Genomic DNA, 13,745 nt, shown 5'->3' on the forward strand with positions numbered 1-13,745 from the left:
GGTTTGGTGGAAGGAAGCAAGGAAAAACAGCGTAAGATGTTTGTTGTATCTGCAGTGGTAAGAGAAACGATGTGGGAGACGCGGTGTGCCTTGGTGAGAAGGAAAATGGCGTTGACGGAGAAAGACTGTGTTGACTGGGTGATGGCGAAGATGTTTTATGTTCTTGCGGTTGAAAGAAGGAGTATGGGGGAGGAGGAGGCGAATGTGTTTTGGAATTTTGAGAAGTGGCGGGTGGGGGATGGATAGGATGTATTTTATGTACTGTGTATGATATTTTATTCTTGATTTTATCTTTTTCTATGTCCTGATACGCTAGTATGATGCAAAGAACACGGCTCTGGTGATGGTACGGGGTTAAGTTATGCCTAAGTCTGTGATTCAGTCTGAGTAGCGTTAAAAAAAAAAAAAAAAAAAAAAAAAAAAAAAAAAAAAAAAAATCTGTTCTTATCAGTTTAATATCTGATACGTCCCCTATCTGGGGACCATATATTAAATGGATTTTTAGAACAGGGAGATGGAAGAAGAGCTTGCTCTGTCCACTCCACGCATCGACCTGGTATTGCAGTACCTCCAGGACCGGTGCACCCCTCTCTTACGCAGTGTCAAAAAATAGATTTAACTGGAACATCATCCAACTTGTTTGTTTTGTGTGTTCTTGTTGCTTGCTGCTGACAATGTTTCTTGCTTAAACTCGGTTCCGTGCTATAATAAACTGGCATTTAACCCTTGTGTCTTTGTCTTCATTGCTTCTTGTCTGTCACTTTCTTGCCAAATGCCACTACTTGATCAAGTTACCTATACAGCAACACCTAGATTTAGTCAGGGCATCCAATTTTCGACAAGTCAGCTAGTGTTCTACTCCTCGCTCTCTCTTTCCTAAGGCCCAAAATGAAGCCTTCGATAAGCAGTGACTACTCTGCTGACAAAAAAGGGGGCTGAATTTGCTCCATTGCTGTCTGCCTTGCTGCATGCAGCAGCTAGCTAGAAAAGTCTGCTGTGGCAAGGGTTTTTTATTTTTATCCGGAGGATCCCTTAGTCTTTGACTCCCTCTAGTGGCCCTCGATTTTCTTCCACGTTATGTTAACTAAGTCCACGTTATGCTAACTAGGAGGCCGGCCCATGCAAATGATTTTCCTTGTTGAACGTGAACGAGGAGCAACGACAAGCACCTGAACGTGTGCAATTCTTATTTTGGGATGACTGAGGGTCATGACTGGGCTCCAGCAGTGTTGGGCAGGTGTCAGAAAGGGGTGGATTGTCCAGTAGACAGGGGGTCAGGCCTGTAGACCAGCGACACCCGTCTGGCTGAAGATTCACACCTCCGGACAGCCTAGACTGGGGGGAAGGGCGCTTGCCGGGTACAGGCAAACGGGCAACTCTCAGCGAGCCCTCCGGTGGGGCCAGAAAGCCGCTCGCTCGGAACAGAGAATAATTGGGTTATCGCTTCTCGGCCTTTTGGCTAAGATCAAGTGTAGTATCTGTTCTTATCAGTTTAATATCTGATACGTCCCCTATCTGGGGACCATATATTAAATGGATTTTTAGAACAGGGAGATGGAAGAAGAGCTTGCTCTGTCCACTCCACGCATCGACCTGGTATTGCAGTACCTCCAGGACCGGTGCACCCCTCTCTTACGCAGTGTCAAAAAATAGATTTAACTGGAACATCATCCAACTTGTTTGTTTTGTGTGTTCTTGTTGCTTGCTGCTGACAATGTTTCTTGCTTAAACTCGGTTCCGTGCTATAATAAACTGGCATTTAACCCTTGTGTCTTTGTCTTCATTGCTTCTTGTCTGTCACTTTCTTGCCAAATGCCACTACTTGATCAAGTTACCTATACAGCAACACCTAGATTTAGTCAGGGCATCCAATTTTCGACAAGTCAGCTAGTGTTCTACTCCTCGCTCTCTCTTTCCTAAGGCCCAAAATGAAGCCTTCGATAAGCAGTGACTACTCTGCTGACAAAAAAGGGGGCTGAATTTGCTCCATTGCTGTCTGCCTTGCTGCATGCAGCAGCTAGCTAGAAAAGTCTGCTGTGGCAAGGGTTTTTTATTTTTATCCGGAGGATCCCTTAGTCTTTGACTCCCTCTAGTGGCCCTCGATTTTCTTCCACGTTATGTTAACTAAGTCCACGTTATGCTAACTAGGAGGCCGGCCCATGCAAATGATTTTCCTTGTTGAACGTGAACGAGGAGCAACGACAAGCACCTGAACGTGTGCAATTCTTATTTTGGGATGACTGAGGGTCATGACTGGGCTCCAGCAGTGTTGGGCAGGTGTCAGAAAGGGGTGGATTGTCCAGTAGACAGGGGGTCAGGCCTGTAGACCAGCGACACCCGTCTGGCTGAAGATTCACACCTCCGGACAGCCTAGACTGGGGGGAAGGGCGCTTGCCGGGTACAGGCAAACGGGCAACTCTCAGCGAGCCCTCCGGTGGGGCCAGAAAGCCGCTCGCTCGGAACAGAGAATAATTGGGTTATCGCTTCTCGGCCTTTTGGCTAAGATCAAGTGTAGTATCTGTTCTTATCAGTTTAATATCTGATACGTCCCCTATCTGGGGACCATATATTAAATGGATTTTTAGAACAGGGAGATGGAAGAAGAGCTTGCTCTGTCCACTCCACGCATCGACCTGGTATTGCAGTACCTCCAGGACCGGTGCACCCCTCTCTTACGCAGTGTCAAAAAATAGATTTAACTGGAACATCATCCAACTTGTTTGTTTTGTGTGTTCTTGTTGCTTGCTGCTGACAATGTTTCTTGCTTAAACTCGGTTCCGTGCTATAATAAACTGGCATTTAACCCTTGTGTCTTTGTCTTCATTGCTTCTTGTCTGTCACTTTCTTGCCAAATGCCACTACTTGATCAAGTTACCTATACAGCAACACCTAGATTTAGTCAGGGCATCCAATTTTCGACAAGTCAGCTAGTGTTCTACTCCTCGCTCTCTCTTTCCTAAGGCCCAAAATGAAGCCTTCGATAAGCAGTGACTACTCTGCTGACAAAAAAGGGGGCTGAATTTGCTCCATTGCTGTCTGCCTTGCTGCATGCAGCAGCTAGCTAGAAAAGTCTGCTGTGGCAAGGGTTTTTTATTTTTATCCGGAGGATCCCTTAGTCTTTGACTCCCTCTAGTGGCCCTCGATTTTCTTCCACGTTATGTTAACTAAGTCCACGTTATGCTAACTAGGAGGCCGGCCCATGCAAATGATTTTCCTTGTTGAACGTGAACGAGGAGCAACGACAAGCACCTGAACGTGTGCAATTCTTATTTTGGGATGACTGAGGGTCATGACTGGGCTCCAGCAGTGTTGGGCAGGTGTCAGAAAGGGGTGGATTGTCCAGTAGACAGGGGGTCAGGCCTGTAGACCAGCGACACCCGTCTGGCTGAAGATTCACACCTCCGGACAGCCTAGACTGGGGGGAAGGGCGCTTGCCGGGTACAGGCAAACGGGCAACTCTCAGCGAGCCCTCCGGTGGGGCCAGAAAGCCGCTCGCTCGGAACAGAGAATAATTGGGTTATCGCTTCTCGGCCTTTTGGCTAAGATCAAGTGTAGTCTCCACTGCCTGATTCTTGGCCAAGAGGTGTCTGGGGTACCCGGAGGTCGGCCTTGGGGGGAGCGTCCCTTTTCGGAGGGCCCCCCCTTGCTGCTATTGGCCCGAGGCTTAGTCCCCAGACAACGAGAGGCGATCCCCTTACCCACCTTTCCTTTGTGGGCTGGTGTGGTGTTATGGTGTCAGGATGGTGGTAGCTCCTGATGCCCCCAACACGATTCGGCTGGTCGTTACCGAGCGGAGAAGGGCGGATGTTGGACTGTACTTTGTACAGAAGACCGTGTTTGAGGAACTTTTTGGGATGACACGGGAGAGTATCTTTTGCGTGCAATGCTTTCCGTCCAGTGGGTTTTATGATATAACCTTTTTGACGAAAGCGGATATGCAGACATGTTGGCTAAGACAAGCGGAGAAAGCGGGAGATCCAACCCTGGAGGGTATGACTTTTTTGTGCGGCGAAGTCAAGACGCGTGTGCCCCTGACGGTGCACATGTATAATCCGTTTGTGAAGGATGAGGAGATTAGGGTTTTTCTTTCACGTTATTTTGAGGTTGTGTCGGCAGGGTCAAAGCAAACCAATATTTTTGGTACATTTAATGGGCACAGAAAATTTTGGGTTCAGTTCAAAGAGGATTCGGCAGGAATTGGCGGGGTAAGACACCCACCACAGGCCTTCTCCATAGGGCCCAATAGGGGCTACCTGTGGTACCCCGGGCAGCCTGTTTTCTGCAGGTTCTGCTTCTCTTTTGGTCATACCAAGGAGGACTGCCAGGCAGGACAGGTCTGCCGCAACTGTTTTAAGACCACCCACAAAACAGCCGAGTGTCCCGAAGGTAAGAAATGCCATTTGTGTGGGGGTGAGGACCACCTGGCGAGGGCATGTCCCCAGATGTCGCGCAACAGCAGGGCGGAGAAAATGCCAGGGCCAAGCAATCCGGCAAAGGAGGGAGGTGCTGCACCTGTGATCTCCTATGCGGAGGCGGTGAAGGGGAAGAAGCAGTCCAATGATCCCTTGGAGGCATTGGGCCAGGCTATCGCTGACCTTGCTGGGTATGAGGCACAAGGCCCGGAGCCTGGATTGCTCTCTGATGAGGCCGGGGCGGGTAGGGTCCCCTCAGATGGAGGTGGGCCCGATAACCTTGCGGCTGAGGGGGAGCAGCAGGCAGATGGAGGTGGTGAGTGTGGTCCTGTCGAAGGTGTGGAGGAGGATATGGACCAGGAACAGGACTCTGGGGAGCAAAGGGCAGCTGGCTCCGAGTCTGTTTGCCCTTCGCAGGCCATTGGGGAGTTCCCAAGTGAAGCGGAGCCTTCACCGGTCGGTCCGGACAGTGAGGCAGGCGGTTCAGAGGAGTCCTTCACCAGTGCGGGCCAGGTGGAGAACCTTCAGGCTGTCATGGGGTACCGCAGGAGCTCTAGGATGAAGGAGTTTGAGGCAAAGATGGTGGGTGTCCTAAAAAAGAAAAAAAAGGGGAAGGCTAAGGGAAAGTAGTATTTTGATTATTATTTTTGGTTTGCTTTGACCCTGCCTTTCCTTTTTTTTGGGAGGGCTGGGTTTTGTTTTTGTTTCTGTGTTTTTTTCGTGTGGAGAGGAAGGGGTGGTAATGTCTTATGGGGGAGGGGGGGAGGGGGTAATGCTGGTGGTAGTGGGGGGGAGTCAGGGAATGAGTTAAGGGATATGTTTTATTTTATCTAAGTTAGTTGCCTCAGTTTCGTTGTTTTTTGGAATGTGTTTTTTTTCTAATGTATGCCTAATATGTGCTTTTTTGTTTCTTTCAGGGTTCGGTGAAGGGCAAGCGTGAAGGGATAGGAAAGGATTGAACTGTGTTATTGTAGGGATAGGGTGGAGGGATAGAATGCTTTTTTAATTTTGCATATGTAAGTAAGGGTGGTTGTGGGATTTTCTGTGGGGTTTTTTGTATCTGTTATCCAATTTTTTGTTTATTACAAGTTTTTCTTTTGATAGTTATGGAAAAAGCTATATTGTAAATATTAATTTGATATTTTTTTGAAATTGCTACGTTGTAAAGTTTCTTTTTGTTATGTTGTAAATATTCTTTTGAGAAAATGCTTTTATATTATGTTTGTATCTGTTGAAATTTTAAATAAAAGAATTAAAAAAAAAAAAATCTGTTCTTATCAGTTTAATATCTGATACGTCCCCTATCTGGGGACCATATATTAAATGGATTTTTAGAACAGGGAGATGGAAGAAGAGCTTGCTCTGTCCACTCCACGCATCGACCTGGTATTGCAGTACCTCCAGGACCGGTGCACCCCTCTCTTACGCAGTGTCAAAAAATAGATTTAACTGGAACATCATCCAACTTGTTTGTTTTGTGTGTTCTTGTTGCTTGCTGCTGACAATGTTTCTTGCTTAAACTCGGTTCCGTGCTATAATAAACTGGCATTTAACCCTTGTGTCTTTGTCTTCATTGCTTCTTGTCTGTCACTTTCTTGCCAAATGCCACTACTTGATCAAGTTACCTATACAGCAACACCTAGATTTAGTCAGGGCATCCAATTTTCGACAAGTCAGCTAGTGTTCTACTCCTCGCTCTCTCTTTCCTAAGGCCCAAAATGAAGCCTTCGATAAGCAGTGACTACTCTGCTGACAAAAAAGGGGGCTGAATTTGCTCCATTGCTGTCTGCCTTGCTGCATGCAGCAGCTAGCTAGAAAAGTCTGCTGTGGCAAGGGTTTTTTATTTTTATCCGGAGGATCCCTTAGTCTTTGACTCCCTCTAGTGGCCCTCGATTTTCTTCCACGTTATGTTAACTAAGTCCACGTTATGCTAACTAGGAGGCCGGCCCATGCAAATGATTTTCCTTGTTGAACGTGAACGAGGAGCAACGACAAGCACCTGAACGTGTGCAATTCTTATTTTGGGATGACTGAGGGTCATGACTGGGCTCCAGCAGTGTTGGGCAGGTGTCAGAAAGGGGTGGATTGTCCAGTAGACAGGGGGTCAGGCCTGTAGACCAGCGACACCCGTCTGGCTGAAGATTCACACCTCCGGACAGCCTAGACTGGGGGGAAGGGCGCTTGCCGGGTACAGGCAAACGGGCAACTCTCAGCGAGCCCTCCGGTGGGGCCAGAAAGCCGCTCGCTCGGAACAGAGAATAATTGGGTTATCGCTTCTCGGCCTTTTGGCTAAGATCAAGTGTAGTCTCCACTGCCTGATTCTTAGTCAAGAGGTGTCTGGGGTACCCGGAGGTCGGCCTTGGGGGGATCGTTCTCTACGGAGAGCCCCCCCTTGCTGCTATTGGCCCGAGGCTTAGTCCCCAGACAACGGGTTGCGATCACCTCGCCCTACCATCCATGTGGTGGGGGTGGGATCGGTGGGCGAGAGGATGATTGGGCCGCCTAGCGCACCCAATACTTTGAGGCTGGCCGTGGCCGAGCCTAAGCGTGATGTTGTTGGTTTGCACTTTGTTCAGAAGCGTTTGATCGAAGAGCTTTTTGGGATGCGGAGAGAAAGCATATTTTGCGTGCAGTGTTTCCCCACTACTGGATTGTATGACGTTACATTCTGGAAAAAAGAAGACCTGCAGACATGCCTGCTTCGGAAGGGGGAGAAGGAAGGCCATGAACTATTGGATGGGATCATGTTCCTGTCAAGTGAGACAACAGTGCGGCTCCCCATCACTGTGCATATGTTCAACCCTTTTGTACAGGATGGGGAGATCGCTGCCTTTTTACATAGGTACTGCGAGTCAGTTTCTGCGGGCGTGAAACTGACAAATGTTTTCGGTACTTTTAATGGGCAGCGTAGATTCTGGGTCACCTTCCAGGCGGACAAGGAAGGGGTCGGTGGCGTCCGGCACCCCCCCCAGACCTTCTCCATAGGGCGGAACCGGGGGTATCTGTGGTACCCTGGCCAACCACTGTTCTGCAGGCAGTGCTTCGCGTTCGGGCACACCAAAGACCAGTGCGAGTCCGGGTTGGCCTGCCGCAACTGCTTCAAGCAGGGTCACGGGGCGAGCCAATGTCCAGAGGGTAAGAGCTGCCACATCTGTGGGAGCCGTACCCACCTGGCTAGGCAGTGCCCTAAGGTTGGAAAACCAGCAAAGCCATCTGAGTCCACAACCGTGGCGGCGGGAATAAGATCGGTGGAGGCTTCAGGAGCGGTTGTGGAGCAAAGGGCACTGTCGTACGCAGATGTGGCCAGAGGTGGTCCTCCGGCTGCCGCGGTGAACTCCGGTGACCAGACCACAGGGCTACCCGAGGAAGTAGGGGAGCAGGCTGCCTGCCCCCCTATGGAGGGTGAGCCCGGTCCCTCCCCTCTGGACGCCGTGGGGGAGGAAGGGACCTCTTCTCTTCCCGAGAGGAGTGTCCCTGACAACCTCATGGCCGAGGGGGAGGCGGAGGGGAGCGGCATGGAGTCGGAGGGCCCCGAGGTGGAAGGGATGGAAGTGGGGCAGCCTTCCTTAAAAAGGAAGATGGAGGGTGCAGAGGCCCCTACTTCCTCCCAGGACATTGGCTCCTTTCCAGACTCCCCGGACCCCGGATCATCGGAAGCAGTTGTTGACTCGGACTCCTCACAGGCGCCATCATACGTGAGCACTGGTCAGGTGTCCAGCCTGCAGGAGGTGATGGGGTACTGCAGGCCCGGTTCGGTGGAGAAGGGGAAGGAGAAGGAGTCCGCAGGGGTAAGTTCAGTGTTGGGGGTGAGCCATCGTACCCGATCCGGAAAAACAAAGAAAAAGAAAAAGTCATGACGGGAGTATGATCCTTTTCTAATATTTTATGGCCTTACGGGTGTCTTCCCTCAATTGCAGAAGTATTGGGACGGCTGGTAGGCGGGCAGCGATCTTCCAAAAAATATCTGGAATCGCTGCCGATTTGATTTGCCTACAGGACTGCAATTTGAGGGAAGCCCCCCACACCGCTAAATGGACCCTAGGGGATGCGGTGTGGTCCCTCGGCCGAAGCAGGAATACGGGTGTAGGGGTTTTATTTAAAAATAGGAGGATCAGGATTTTAAGGAAGGTGGAGGTGGAGGTGGGGAGATGTTTGTGTGTTTTTTTAGAGTATGGGGGTGTTTGTTTTAAATTGTTTTGTGTTTATGCACCGGTGGATAAAAAAGGAAGGCTGGACCTGTGGGAGAAAATGAAGTTTTTTTTGGGGGGGAGGGATCCGGTTATTGTGTGTGGGGATTTTAACTGTTTTTTACGCAGGGGGGATAGGTGTGGGGCTGGTGGTGGGGATATTGATAAGTCGGGGAAGGAGTTGGGTGAGGTTTTAAGTTTGTTTGGTTTGAGGGATGTGGGTGAAGGTGGTGGTTTTACATATTTTAGTGATCGGGGAACTGTACAATCACGTATTGATTTTTGTTTTATTTCCAAAAATTTGCAGGCACAAGATTTTACTGTCACACGGGAGCCTTTCTCGGACCATGGTAGGATCGAATGTGTTGTAAGTATGGATCCAGAGGTAACGTATGGTAAAGGTGTATGGAAGTTGAATGTGGAGTTGTTGGAAGATGAGAATGTGAAAAGAGAGTATGGGGTGTTTTTTGGAAGACTGAAGAGGAGGAGGAATGATTTTTTAAGTGTGATTGAGTGGTGGGAGTGGGTGAAAGAGCAGACTAAGAGGTTTTTTGTGAGGAAGGGGTGTGAGATTGCAAGGAAGGAGCGTGAGGTGTATGAATGGTGGCTGAAGAGGTTAGAATATTTGGAGGAGCTGAGAGAATGGGGAGAGGATGTGGGGTGTGATTTGGTGGAAGCAAGAAGGAAGTTGAGAGGTTTTATGGAACGAAGAGGGAGAGAGATTATGTCACAAGCGAGGATGGTGGTGAAAGAGAAGGATGAGAAGTGCACGCGGTTTTTCTTTAAGAAGGTGTATGGTGGGAGAGTGGATTTGTCAAGTGTGTTGGATGAGAATGGGCTGGAAGTGAATGGGAAGGAGAGAGTGGGGGAAGAAGTTTGTAAGTTTTATGCGGAGTTGTATAAGGAGAAGAAGAGGGATGCGAGAGTTGAGAAGGATGTGTTGAAGCAGGTGGAGATGTGTTTGGATTTGGATGATAAGAGTATGTTAGGGGAGAAAGTGAGTAAGGAGGAAGTTGATGAATGTCTTGGGAGTATGAAGAAAGGGAAAACGCCTGGTAGTGATGGTTTGCCTGTTGAGTTTTATTGTGCGTTCTGGGATGTGATTGGTGATTGTGTGTATGAGATGGTGATGAAAGTTCTGGAAGTTGGGAGGATGCCTGATTCTATGATGAAAAGTGTGATTGTTTTATTGTATAAGAAAGGAGATAAGCGTGAGTTGAAAAATTGGAGGCCTATATCGTTGTTGAATGTGGATTATAAGGTTGTGGCGAAAGTGTTGGCGAATAGGTTGCGTGCGGTAGCGGAGAAATTGGTGGGAGAGGAGCAAGTGTGTGCGGTGCCTGGGAGGTCGATTGCAGAAAGCTTGTTGAGTCTGAGGGATGTGTTGTGGTTATGTAAGGAGAGGAAGCAGGAGGTGGCTGTGTTGGCTGTGGATTTTGAGAAAGCGTTTGATAGAGTGTCGCATGAGTTTATGTTTAAAGTGTTAAGGAGAATGGGGATGCCTGAGGTTCTGATTGGGTGGATTAAGTGTTTATATAGAGGTATGGTAAGTAAGGTGTTGTTGAATGGATGGCTGACCAATGACATTAGCATTGGGTCAGGAGTGAGACAGGGATGCCCGTTGTCGCCTGTTTTGTTTGTTTGTGTAATTGAGCCGTTGTTGAGGATGTTGGCAAAAGATAAGTGTGTGAGGGGAGTGGAGGTTCCTGGGAGTGGGGGTAGAGTATTGAAGGTGATTGGATATATGGATGATGTTACTGTGGTTTGCAAGGATATGGTAGGGTTAAGAAGGGTGAAACTTTTGATTGAGATTTTTTGTATGGCAAGTGGGTTTTGTGTGAATATGGAAAAGAGTGAGTGCAAGTTGTTTGGGGTGTGGGGAACGGTTGAACAATGTGGTTGGAAGTTTTGTGTTGGAGGATTGAGGATTTTGGGTGTTAAATTTGATGGAGATTTGTATGGGAGAGAGAGTTGGCAGGATGTGTTGGCGAGAGTGAAGAAGAAAGTTGACTTTTGGTCTCTAAGGACTTTATCGATGGAAGGGAAAGTGTTGGTTGTGAAAGCGGTTGTGATTCCTATTTTGTTGTTTTTGTATTATGTATTTCCAGCGCCTGATAGAATGATGAAGCAGATTGTGAGAGTGTGTTTTTCGTTTTTTTGGTCGTCGCGGATGGAGAAGTTGAAGAGAGAGAAAGTGATGAAAGGTGCAATGAATGGTGGGAAAGGAATGGTGAGTATTGAGAAGTTTCTGGTGGTGAAGTATGTAAGTATGTGTGTGAGATTAAGTGAGAAAGAGAATATTGCAGGATGTATGGTGAGATATGCTGGTGGGAGTGTGTTGCGGAAATGTAAGTTGTGTGAGGTTGATCTGAGGAAGCCTGTATGTTTTGTTGCGCCTTGGTTTTATGTGAGGATTGATAGGTGTATGAGGAGGTATGAGTTGCGAGATGTGACGCGGGATAAATGGTGTGAGAGTAAGAAGATTGTGCAGTTGTTGAAAGAGAGGGAGGAAGTGGAAGGAATAGGTGGTTTGAGAGTTGCTGAATGTAAGAAAGTCTGGAAGAATGTGTGTTGTAAGGGTTTGGATAATAGGCAGAAAGATGTTGCATGGATGGGGGTGCATGGGTGTTTGCCTACGAGAGAGTTTCAGAGGAGGAGAAGGTTGGTTGATAGTGAGGTGTGTCCGAGGAGTGGGTGTGGGGGGATTGAGAGAGTGATACATGTGTTTTGGGAGTGCCGGTATGCTAGGAAAATATGGAGTAGGATGGAGAAGATGGTGAAGGGATTGACTGGTGTGGATGTTTTAACATATGAGATGGTGTTGTATGGTTTGAGTGATCTAACGTGGAATGAGGAGAGATTGTTGTGGATAGTGGTGAATTGTGTTAAGGAATGTTTGTGGGATGTACGAAATATCTTTGTTTTTAGGCAAGAGATTGTGAAAGTGAGGGAATGTGTGGCCATGGTCCGAGGAAGGATTTTTAATTATGTATATTTTGATTTTAAGAGATTGGGTGAGGGTGATGCACGGAGGTTGTGGAAAATTGAAATGTGGAAGCAATGGTGTATATAATGTGTGTTTTTTTGTTCGGGATTATGTTTTTGATGTTTTTGATGGAATTAATCTTTTATTTTTTGTCTTTCAGGGTGAGTGCAGGTGGTGGTGAAGGGACAGTGTGGAGAAAGTGTATAGGAGTGATTTTGTTTGTGTAGGGATAGGGTTGAGGGACAGTGTATTGTAGGGGTAGTTTTTTGATCTTTGTTGTTGCTAATCGATGGGTGGATGGGGATTTCTTGTAAAATGTTTTTTTTCTTGTTATCTTGATTTTTTGCTATATTTTGCTGTATTTTGTTATTTGTTGTTGTATGCTTTGTTATTTACCTTTTTGTGGGAGGGATTTTCGGGAGGGTTTTGTGGGTGGGTTCTGGGAGGGAAAGGGGTGTGTTATGTAAATATTGTCAACATTTTTTTGTATTATGTAAATATTGTCTTTTTGTATTATGTAAATATCGTCTTTGTTTTTGTATTATGTAAATATCGTCTTTGTTTTTGTATTATGTAAATATTGTCTTTATGTTGTATTTTAAATATTGTACAAAACTTTAAGACCTTTTTTGTACATATTTTGTCAAATGTTACTTTGTATTTTACTTGTGAAATTTTAAATAAAAGAATTAAAAAAAAATCTGTTCTTATCAGTTTAATATCTGATACGTCCCCTATCTGGGGACCATATATTAAATGGATTTTTAGAACAGGGAGATGGAAGAAGAGCTTGCTCTGTCCACTCCACGCATCGACCTGGTATTGCAGTACCTCCAGGACCGGTGCACCCCTCTCTTACGCAGTGTCAAAAAATAGATTTAACTGGAACATCATCCAACTTGTTTGTTTTGTGTGTTCTTGTTGCTTGCTGCTGACAATGTTTCTTGCTTAAACTCGGTTCCGTGCTATAATAAACTGGCATTTAACCCTTGTGTCTTTGTCTTCATTGCTTCTTGTCTGTCACTTTCTTGCCAAATGCCACTACTTGATCAAGTTACCTATACAGCAACACCTAGATTTAGTCAGGGCATCCAATTTTCGACAAGTCAGCTAGTGTTCTACTCCTCGCTCTCTCTTTCCTAAGGCCCAAAATGAAGCCTTCGATAAGCAGTGACTACTCTGCTGACAAAAAAGGGGGCTGAATTTGCTCCATTGCTGTCTGCCTTGCTGCATGCAGCAGCTAGCTAGAAAAGTCTGCTGTGGCAAGGGTTTTTTATTTTTATCCGGAGGATCCCTTAGTCTTTGACTCCCTCTAGTGGCCCTCGATTTTCTTCCACGTTATGTTAACTAAGTCCACGTTATGCTAACTAGGAGGCCGGCCCATGCAAATGATTTTCCTTGTTGAACGTGAACGAGGAGCAACGACAAGCACCTGAACGTGTGCAATTCTTATTTTGGGATGACTGAGGGTCATGACTGGGCTCCAGCAGTGTTGGGCAGGTGTCAGAAAGGGGTGGATTGTCCAGTAGACAGGGGGTCAGGCCTGTAGACCAGCGACACCCGTCTGGCTGAAGATTCACACCTCCGGACAGCCTAGACTGGGGGGAAGGGCGCTTGCCGGGTACAGGCAAACGGGCAACTCTCAGCGAGCCCTCCGGTGGGGCCAGAAAGCCGCTCGCTCGGAACAGAGAATAATTGGGTTATCGCTTCTCGGCCTTTTGGCTAAGATCCAGTGTAGTTCTGCTGCATTCGGTGATTAGCCAAGAGGTGCCCGGGGTACCCGACGGTCGGCCTTGGGGGGAACGTTCTTCTTAGGAAGGCCCCCCCTTGCTGCTATTGGCCTTAGGATTAGTCCCCGGGCAACGGGAAGCGATCGCCCTTCTGAAGGCGGTGTTTGCGGAGTTCAGGGTCCCCCTTGGGGGTTCCCGTTGGACGGAGGAAGATGGCGGTCCGTGGATTGCGGGACTCGTTGCGGTTTTTGGTGAAACCGGAATTCAAGGCGGAGGTTAATCTGAGGACGATCGTGGTCGATGTCTTGACGGAGTTACTTGGCTTACGGGTAAGAGATATTGTTTGCTTACAAGACTTCCCACAACAAGGTTTATATGACACTACTTTTGTTTCTACCGAGATGTGCTGGAATATTTACGAGAAGATGAG

The 13,745-nt window shown here is 47.5% G+C and overlaps 4 non-coding genes and 1 pseudogene across 4 annotated transcripts; all 5 read left to right on the plus strand.

Moving 5' to 3' along the window:
* The first annotated feature begins 387 nt into the window (after window positions 1-387).
* Window positions 388-590, plus strand: LOC120938631 (annotated as a pseudogene).
* Window positions 591-1,439: 849 nt separating this feature from the next.
* On the plus strand, window positions 1,440-1,630 carry LOC120938547. The gene has a single exon (XR_005749123.1). It is a non-coding gene; the product is annotated as a U2 spliceosomal RNA (small nuclear RNA).
* Window positions 1,631-2,479: 849 nt separating this feature from the next.
* Window positions 2,480-2,670, plus strand: LOC120938548. The gene has a single exon (XR_005749124.1). It is a non-coding gene; the product is annotated as a U2 spliceosomal RNA (small nuclear RNA).
* A 2,976-nt stretch (window positions 2,671-5,646) lies between these two features.
* LOC120938591 lies at window positions 5,647-5,832 on the plus strand. Its single transcript, XR_005749156.1, has one exon. It is a non-coding gene; the product is annotated as a U2 spliceosomal RNA (small nuclear RNA).
* A 6,424-nt stretch (window positions 5,833-12,256) lies between these two features.
* Window positions 12,257-12,438, plus strand: LOC120938585. Its single transcript, XR_005749150.1, has one exon. It is a non-coding gene; the product is annotated as a U2 spliceosomal RNA (small nuclear RNA).
* Window positions 12,439-13,745: the final 1,307 nt, after the last annotated feature.

The sequence above is a fragment of the Rana temporaria genome, chromosome 4 (genome assembly GCF_905171775.1).
Source record: "Rana temporaria chromosome 4, aRanTem1.1, whole genome shotgun sequence".
NCBI classification, from domain to species: domain Eukaryota; kingdom Metazoa; phylum Chordata; class Amphibia; order Anura; family Ranidae; genus Rana; species Rana temporaria.